Source organism: Hibiscus syriacus, unplaced genomic scaffold (assembly GCF_006381635.1).
Source record: "Hibiscus syriacus cultivar Baekdansim isolate YM2019G1 unplaced genomic scaffold, ASM638163v2 tig00110160_pilon, whole genome shotgun sequence".
NCBI classification, from domain to species: domain Eukaryota; kingdom Viridiplantae; phylum Streptophyta; class Magnoliopsida; order Malvales; family Malvaceae; genus Hibiscus; species Hibiscus syriacus.
In genome coordinates, this window is record NW_024062608.1 from 4,519,530 (window position 1) to 4,529,780 (window position 10,251).

Sequence of the window (10,251 nt, forward strand, 5' to 3'; positions counted from 1 at the left end):
TGCCTAACTGAAAATGTTAAAAGTGCACACATAAAATACACACAATGCAAGTTTTGTTAACATATACTCCTTTTGGTTTGAAAGTTTGGTTAAGTACCTAGAATTCAATAATAATGTTAAAAGTTTATGCATGTTAATCCTCGTTTCCTTTTTCATTTCGCATTGCGATTCTATCGTTGCGATTTGCATTTCGCATTGCGATGGTCAAATGATTGCCTTTCGCAACGCGATTCTGACTTTCGCAACGAGATAATACAGAATCGCAATGCGAGTTTCAAAGTTCGCAACCAGGTTTTAGTTTCGCAAGCCAAATTTGAGTGTATATATATACGCAGCAGCAACAATTCTAACCTAAATCCCTAAATCGTAACTCATCCATCTCCATCTATCACTCTCTCCGGTGACATTCGTTCCAATATCCAACGACATCCTTCCCATCCGGCAACAGGTCTTAGTTTCGCATCTCGTTTGTTTAGTTACAACCATGAAATCATCTAATGTTGATCATGTTTGGATAGATTTGTGTTTTGGAGGGTCATGGGAGAATGTTCATGGTGTTTTACAATATATGCCTTTACCCATGAATCTTCAACTAAAACTGTCATTAAAGAAGTTAACTTATGAAACCCTAATGTTACGTGTTTCAAAGAAATTGAATTTAGAGCCCTAAGTGGATTTAGGCTATCTTATCAGAGAAATGGTAAAGTTTATTGTTAACCGACAATGAAGATGTTGAACGATTCATTGCTTACATTAATGTTTCAAGTGATGATGTTACATTGTATGTTGTTGAACCTAGAAGTAGTATTGTTGGGTCAATAGCGGGTAGTAATCAACTAAGTGGGTCAAAAAACCCACAACCTTTCTCTAATCCAAATCCAAATCAACTTTCAGCACCAAATTCCGGTTTTCGTATTGACCAATTAGACGATGATAAGCCAAGAGAAAAATTGTGAGTACTAGTCAGTATTCGAAATTTGATCTTGGTCATACCTGGACTTTGATATTGGTCAATACACGGATTTTGATGATGTTTCAGAAGAACCAAATCAACTTTCAGCACCAAATTCCGGTTTTCGTATTGACCAATTAGACGATGATAAGCCAAGAGAAAAATTGTGAGTACTAGTCAGTATTCGAAATTTGATCTTGGTCAATACCTGGACTTTGATATTGGTCAATACACGGATTTTGATGATGTTTCAGAAGAAGAAACAGACCCTGCGTGTAATGATTTTGATATTGGTCAATACCCGAATTTTGATGATGAAACACCCGTTGCCGAGGAAGATGTTGTTGATGATAATGAGGAGGAAGTTACGACTGTGAATGAACATGTTGAACATCCATTTTGTAATTCATATAATCCTGAAGAAGAAAAAGAAGAAGAAAAGTCCCGTCCCCGAAGAAAGGGAGTATAACTGGAATATGTCAGAATTACTTCAGTTACCGGAAGAAGAGTTGGCAAAGAAAGCAGTTGATTGTTACACAAAAGTTATTCGTATCAAGAAAGATGATTGTTTTGATACAAAGGAAGACTTGAAGATAGCTTTGTATACGAAATGTGTGGAAGATGGCTATCAACTAAAAGTTAACAAATCAAGCAAAGATCGTTTCGAAACAAGGTGTACGATTGACAAAAACTGTACGTGGCGTATGATTGCAAAGAGGATAAAAGATTGTGCAATGTTTCAAGTTAGGACCTTTATTGATAAACATACATGTTCAAGAACCCAAGTTTTTCCTCACCATAGACAGGCAAACAAAAAGGTGTTGGGTGGTTTTCTGGCTGAGTTAATATTTTTGAATGGCAGGGTATATCGGGGACATGAAATTATGACTGACATGAATGCTCGGTTCAAGATTAGTATATCATATTCTCAAGCTTGGAGAGCCAAATGTTATGCCTTGGAATTGTTGAGGGGGTCGCCAGAAGCATCGTTTGCCCAACTGCCGGCTTATTGTCACAATTTAAAGCTGAAAAATCCTGGGTCGGTAACTCATATCAAAACAGATAGAGATGGACGATTTGAGTTGCTGTTTATCGCCATTGGTGCTGCGGTTAGTAAATCAATATAATTCTGTTGACTCATTTCTGTTAGTTACATGCATTTAAAATTTAAATGATTATATTTCTTGTGTATATTATTTTGTAGATTCGTTCGTTATTACTTGCATGCGCCCAGTTATTATAGTTGACGGAGCACATTGAAAGGTCGATACCTTGGAGTAAACTTATTAGCAGTAGCCATGGATGCTAACAATGGGATATTGCCAATAGCTACGGGGTTGGCAAATCTGAAACCTCTGATTCATGGACATGGTTTATGGGGCATCTTAGGGATGCATAGGTCCTATTAGCAATCTGACAATCATATCCGATAGGGCAAACTCAATTGACAACGCTGTTAGAAGGTGTTTCCCAGATGCTTTTCATGGACTTTGTGGTGTTCATTTGTATAGAAATCTAAAATCAAGGTCTGCTGGTATAAAAAAGCACAAATGGACATACTGGAAGGCTGTAAAGGCTTATCGGGAAGTGGATTTCAATAAGCATATAAACTGTTTAAGACGTGTTTTGCCTCAGTGTGCTCAAACACTAGAAGATGTCGGGTTTGAAAGATGGTCAAGAGTACATCAACTTGGAGCAAGATATGGTTTCATGACGTCTAATAGTGCAGAATCAATTAACGCTCTAAGTCGTCATTCCCGGAAATTACCCATTACTATGTTAATGGAGTTTTTTCGAGCCTCTATTCAACAGTGGTACTACAAGAAAAGAAACCATGCAGGTATTATTTCTTTGAATTCGTAACTTATCATATATTTTACTAAGTATTATTTATTTAAATTTACAGGAACATTGGAACATCGTGTTACACCATGGACTGAAAAAAAGATAACGAAACGTGTTGTGAAGTCAACGTCATGGAGAGTTGAACCATGTTCAAACACTTTGTTTGAAGTACTGGATAATAACTTAAATGGGCTTGTCGATCTAAATGCAAGGACGTGTAGTTGTATGAAATGGCAAACATCTGGTTATCCATGTGGCCATGTTATAAAAGTTGCTCTTCATCTAAACCAAGATGATTCAAGCACATACGCTATGGATTGCTACACTACAGAAGTATATCGACAGACTTATGCCGAGATTGTCTACCCTATTTCACATCCTTCTGAGTGGGACATACCAGATGACTTACAAACAGTTTTGCCACCAACCATGGACAGAAGGCTACCTGGCCGACCAAAAAGTCACGATCGTATACCGTCTAAGGGTGAAGAGAAGAAGAGATCGACATGTAGTCGGTGCAAGGAAAGTGGTCATACAAGGTTGACATGTGGATCACCAGTGCATCACAATCATCTTTTCCTCTACCAAAATATGGATCATCATCAAAATCCAAAGCTCATATGGTGTCAAGAAAAAGGCAATCAAAATCGCAATCATCTTTAAAATCCCAATCACAACTGGCTTCAACCTTTTGGGACTGTTAACTTAGGTGATTTTTAAATGCAAACGTTGTATTATGTAGATTTATGTGTGAACTTTTAACATTTTCAGTTAGGCATGTATTAGTAACTGAGTTTGAAAATTGCTATGATCTGTTCCAGTTGTATCACTTAATAGGCAATCATCTTAATGTCCATCGCACGCGGAAATTACTATCGCAATGCGAAATGAAAATCGCAACGAGAGAATCGCAATGCGAAAAGAAAATCGCAACGCTAATTTCGCAATGCGAAATGAAAATCGCAATGCGAAATGAAAATCGCAACGCGAATTTCGCAATGCGAAATGAAAATCGCAACGATGGAATCGCAATGCGAAATGAAAATCGCAACGCGAATTTAATTTCGCGTTGCGATTTTCATTTTCGCGTTGCGATTCTCTCGTTGCGATTTTCATTTCGCATTGCGATAGTACTTTTGCCTTCAAACATAATGCAGATTGAAATCAACAAAATCAACCATTACATTTCAATCAATTAAACAAGCACAAATAAGAATTATGTTAACATTAATTAAACAAATCAACTTTTACAAATCACCTTTTACAAATCAATTAAACAATCAAAAAATAAGCAATAATTATTAGAGAAAAACACTTTACTATTGAATCAACTTTTGCAGCCATACATCATTTCACGCAGCTCACTTCTGAGATTAACCTGCATAAACCAAACATTTGCTCAAACAACACTTTCTACACATCTAAAACCTACAAACAGTAAATTATTGAATTCTAGGTACTTAACCAAACATTTTCAAGCCACAAGCCTATAAACATACCAACTGTTTATGGACATTTTTATAACGCGGATGCAGGTAGGCAGCGTCTCGTATATATCGATCTAGCCATATAATGTCGAAACCACAAGCCTACTGCAGCTCTATCTATATCGGTGGGAGGTACATACTTTATACTTCTTGTGATCAAACGGTCCAACGCCAAGCATACGAGAGGACCACAATCCCCTCTGGGTCCTTTCGTTTGTTGTGGTGCGGTCTCGTCTCTGCTAAACTGTAATATTGAGCTTCTTTGGCTTCTTGTTTCCAGAACGAGTCCAATAATTATCGCATCCAAGTATTAGCCAAATAAAAGCTCCATCCCTTAATAATATCTTAAATCAGCCAATGATATGTAATTTATCATGCTGTCATATACTATTGCCTTAAGAGATGGGATCTGAAGCTCGACGAGAAGCCAATGGTTACGTTCCAAAACAGGGATAAACACCTGCAATCATAAGTAATAATTCATTCATTTGCGCACTTATTTATGAATACCTTTAAACTCAATCTAAAATAAACACTAACCTTATCGATCTCCCACCATGCAGGATAAAGTTTAGCTTGTCCATTGCCCAACGCAAATGATTCATCTCATTGATTCTTCAAGTGAACTGCGTTAAAAGCCGTCGGCATTATTGTATACCGTGTATTTCTTTTATTTTCCTTAAGTTTCCTAATTATTAGTAGACGTGACACCCACGCATCGATATGCTGTTTTACAAAAAAATATATATTAGTGAATTACATTAATTTTTAAACAAATTAATCAATGAAAATATAAGAAAAATATAAGACTTACCCCTCCACGAAATAGCCATTGTCTTCGACCCCTAATAATACGCCCCACCAAGACCGATCAAGCAACAAATAGATATCATCATTGAGCTTGCATATGTCAGTGAAACACCCCTGGCTTCGCTCATGTAGATAAAAATTAACTGCGGTCTTAGCCCAAAGGGTGTTATCCAGAATTGTGTCCGGTAGTTGTTTCCTCTCCTCTTCAGATACCGGTATGGTACTGGCCGGTAACTCATACGAGAGCCAACTTGAATCCATCATGTCCGGCACGTCAGAGGGTTTCTCAAGAATCCTACATGACGCCATGTGAATCGGGCTCTTGAATGGTGGAGGGACCTCTTCAACGATGACAGTGGCCTCTTGAACGTGGGAGGGGACTCTCGAGGAATGATAGGGGCCTCTTCAACGATAGGAGTGGAATCTTGAGGGATGATAGGCGAGTCGGGCTTCTTCTTGCGGTGTCTTACACTATTGGGGTATACGGAGACTTAATAGCACGTGCACGCCGTCTGATGCGTGAACTCTGTCGTGCAAGAAAAACCCGACGTTAAAGCATCCACCTTATCGGTCCGTAAATAAAAACAAATATCAAATAATAAAAACAGACATGATATTTAAACAGTGAAAACAAGATAAATATATTTCAAACTTTCAACCAAAAGACAAAACAAAGACAAATACTAACTTCACAGTGTTAAAGTAAAAGTTTAGCAGTTTTGGCAGCAACCGAATAAATTTACTAAGCAATCTAAGTGAAATGGTTAATTTAAGTGAAATTACGTAAATTTATCATCAAGTTAAATATGGAAAATCTTAAACTTACCTCGTTGCGTAGAGTATGAAACCTCATTCTGCAACGATACTACCATCTCACGTAGAGCGGCAACCTCACCACGTAAAGTACACCTCCACACGCCATGCACCATCGTTATCGCGTAGAGTACCGATCTCCTCACGCAAGGCATTGACCTCATCACGTAACTCCCTTGACTCATCCCGTGGAGGTGGAGAACAGGGAGATAGAAGTCGTGGCATCTTTGCGGTCGCCTATCATGAGGTGATGGTGGAGAAGAGACTCGATGATGTGACGGGATAGGTGATGGCTCTCGTTGTAGAGGTGTACAGTCGGGTCGATTAGGTGATGGCTCTGGGTGAGGTGATGGCTCTCGAAGTGGAGGAAGTGGAGGCTGCTCATCATTCGTGCCATCAAAAAAACGCTGACTAGCTTTCCACCAATCAGTGGCAAGCTCAGCCTCCGTGGGTGTCAGTCTCATTAATGGAGTGTTGGCCTCCTAAAAATATATAAAAACTAAAACAAAGTTAAACGTCTACTATTAATAACTTGTTTATATATGATAATATTTGTGTTAACTTACATTATTTATTGTCGCATATGGTATTAAGTCTTCCCAATCCAACATACGTTTCCTTTTCTAGGAAATAGCCCTAGGATATCATCTATAATTAATTATAATTTTGAAAACATTATATAGAATTCTTACCTTAAAGGCCCAAACAAAGCCTGACAAAGTGTATTTCGACCCATCGCCCCGCAAACTTTTGCGGTCATCAAAGGCAGACGACAACTTAGTCCAGGTAGCTTTCCATATATACGAACCCCACGGAAACAGATTCCATGCATTTAGGTCCTCTACCAATAATATTAGCTCCTGAGGAATAGGTTGTCTGGCCTCTCTGCCTAGAAAGCCGGCATACAAAAGTAGTAGAAGGCATACTCGGACAACATCGACGTCATTCATCCGAGTAAAACCATCTTTCTTATTAAACAATTTCTTCATGTCATCGACGTGTAAGTTCGGCTTCTCTATTGACTCATCAGGAAAAACCCTGGATAACTATGATGGGCGGGTGATATGACGAGTGTACCGGCCTACATCATCATGTCCGAATCGTAGACCAGTGATTAAGCAGAACTCCTTCCGCCCAAAACAAGTATACGCCGGTGGAAAATGAAACCATATCTCTTCCTCACCACGTTGTATACTGTCGGGTAGATCGCTAGTCATGGTCTGAAGCCACAAATGGGTCAAACTAGCATCTCCACCCGGATGCTGTACTCTCAGCCATGGCCCGAAGCAGGTTTCTTCAAACAATTTTCTTTGTGCAGGTGAAAGCTTCGAAGCAATTGTAGTGGCTAGGCTAACTTTATTCCTTATGTCAATGAAGCCGAAAAAAATTTCTACAAAAAACAATAAACATACCAAGTTAGATATACCAAAAAACACTGTCAAGATATACCAAAAACAAAACAATAAACATAAATAGTAGTTTATTCTTGAAACTAAAATTTGCAACACTGTTTTTGTCTTTTGGTTGAAATGAAAATCGCAACGAGATAATGGGAATCGCAACGCGGAAATGACTATCGCAACGAGAGAATCGCAACGCGAAATGACTATCGCGACCAGACAATGGCAACGCGAAATGAAAATCGCAACCGCGAAATAAAAATCGCAACACGAAATGAAAATCGCAACGCGAAATGAAAATCGTAATGCGATTTTGGTTTCGCGTTGCGATTTTTATTTCGCGTTGCGATTATCTCGTTGCGATAGTTATTTCCGCGTTGCGATTTTCATTCTCGAAACTATTCTTCTTCTGCATTACTTCAACCAAAAGACAAAGCAAAGACAAATAACTTCACAGGCTAAACAGTTTAGCAGTATTGGCAGTAATCGAATGAATTTAATAAGAAATCTAAGTGAAATGGTTAATCTATTATTGAAATTACAGTAAACTATCATCAATCTCATATGAAAAACCTAAAATAATGCAAAAATTTCAAAAAAAAAAAAAAAAAACTAACCCTCGGAGGTTGATTTTCCATTTCTTAATGATTGTGTGGGATTTTTGACTGTGAATGGTTGTGAGGGATTTCGCCGGCGATGGGGACGGAAATCTTCGGAGATGGGGACGGATTCGCCGTAGAGAGTGAGAGATGGAGATGGGACTGAGTGTTGTGTTTTTGGGTTGAGGTTATGAGTTGCGATTACTGTGGACGGTTCATTTTCCGATTTATTAAGAAAAATACGTGTTTGGAATTTGAAAAAAAATACGCGTTAATACGAATGGCGCTATGTAAATCGCGTTGCGAAAGTCAGTATCGCGTTGCGAAAGTCAGTATCTCGTTGCGATTTTTTTATTATCGCATTGCGATAGGCGTTGCGATTACTTATTCGCATTGCGAATTGGGAAAATCGCAACGATACTGTAGACCATCGCAACGCGATTTTCAACTATCGCATTGCGAAAATGCAACGCGAATTTGCGATAATGGAGATCGCGTTACGAATTAGCGATCGTATTGCGATTTTGTTGGTCATTTTGGCAAATCCGGAAAAAGTTGGTTAAAATCGTATATTATATGGGATTTTTGGTCACTGAGGTTATTTTCTCTTTTTAAAATTACATTATAAAAAATTTATTAAAAATACATTATTGATAATTATAAAATTTTAAAAATTTATTAAAAATTCTATAATACAACTACCCTCAATTTTTAATTTTTTTAATTAAGCAACCCAAGTCCAATTGTTACATTGTATATTACTAAAAGAAAAAGAAAAGCTCATTTAATTAAGCACATGTTAGATTACACCCTAAATCCTAAACTATAAACTATAAACCCTAAACTATAGATCTTAAACTCTAAATCTAAACCATGAACCCTAAACCCTAAACTCTTTATCCGATTATGTCATAGGGTACTAAAAGAAAAATAAAAGCAAATTTATTTAAGCACATGCTAAAATATACCCTAAATCCTAAATCCTAAACCCTAAACCCTAAATCTCAAACCCTAAACCATACACCCTAAACCCTTAATCTAATTATATGATAGGGGTTTAGTTATGCACATGAAGGTAACATACAAATTATGTAAAATGAAATTAATGAAATTAACAAGGGTTTATATGTAAATAAACTAATAAATCACACTTGGTCAAATCAATCAATAAGTCCATTATCAAAACAAACGGTGATCAAAACATAAAATAAAATTAAATTAACAACTCAAATCATAAAAACGTAAACCTTGATTAATGACGAAATCAAAAGATTACAAATATAACAGGTCCTAAAATGCTAATACTCCATTTCTAAAACACGGGCTTGAATATCTGTCCACAGTCCATGTTTCTTTTGGTTTTCTTTTTCTCTCTTCAACTCTCTGTTTTGTGTATCCTCAAGCTTTCTGCAACAAACAAGTGCATCCTACGAAAATGTAGGAAAATGTAGCCGAGGGTTCAAGACACTAAAAAAATGGAGTACTTGGACATCCTACGATTCGGCAAATGGATTTGCGAAGGCATTTGTTCATTTGCTAGAGGGGTTTCAATTCATAGAGTTTACACCTCCCTGCTGTGACCTTCGCCACTTCAACCAAACAAGAAAGCAAAACCAAAAGGAGATATACTAAAAATCAATAACCATTTTGTTTCAATATCGATTTTTGAAGGCAAACTTGGATTAAAGTGCATCGTTTTGGCACTGCATCCATAGGTCTTTCGTTTCTCTACAAAGGATAATTACTGATGGAAATCGAATAAGTGCAGAGTACAAAATCATAAATCAAAAACAAAGTGGAAGAGGGAAGCGATACTCAGTGAATACGAACCAGAAAAAAATCATCTCGCGAATTAGTTATGAAACAAATCGGGTAATCGAATCTGATTCGTAACAAATCTCTCAACTCAACATTTTGAGAAAAAGTTTTCGAGGAATTGTATCTGCAAGCAAGCAAGTGTAATAGATTTATGAATTGATTCGTAACTAAAATATGACAAATCCAGGAATCTAAAAAATAAGAGTTCTATGCCAATAAGGGGGAGCAGAAAAAAAAACAATTAAGAAACCAAACAAGACCAGACAGTTACATTGAACCAGATTACTATCAAAACTACCAAACTTACTAGAAAACTGGAAACCAAAAAAGCTTATTAAAACCAGTGAAACTGGATTTTGCTTTATTATCAAGTTTGGAAACAAAAAAGTTTCATCCTTTTAAACCAAACTTTAGAGCAATTCATTTTCAACCGGATGAAATAAGAACTGAAAGAATAATCAGTTCAACCACCAGTTTGGTTTTTTATTCGTTAGGAAGCTTTGTTTTTGAAGCAAAGATCAAAGATG

At 37.2% G+C, this 10,251-nt stretch overlaps 1 non-coding gene across 1 annotated transcript; it reads right to left on the reverse strand.

Moving 5' to 3' along the window:
• Window positions 1-9,347: 9,347 nt before the first annotated feature.
• LOC120216543 lies at window positions 9,348-9,495 on the reverse strand. The gene has a single exon (XR_005525062.1). It is a non-coding gene; the product is annotated as a small nucleolar RNA snoR145 (small nucleolar RNA).
• Window positions 9,496-10,251: the final 756 nt, after the last annotated feature.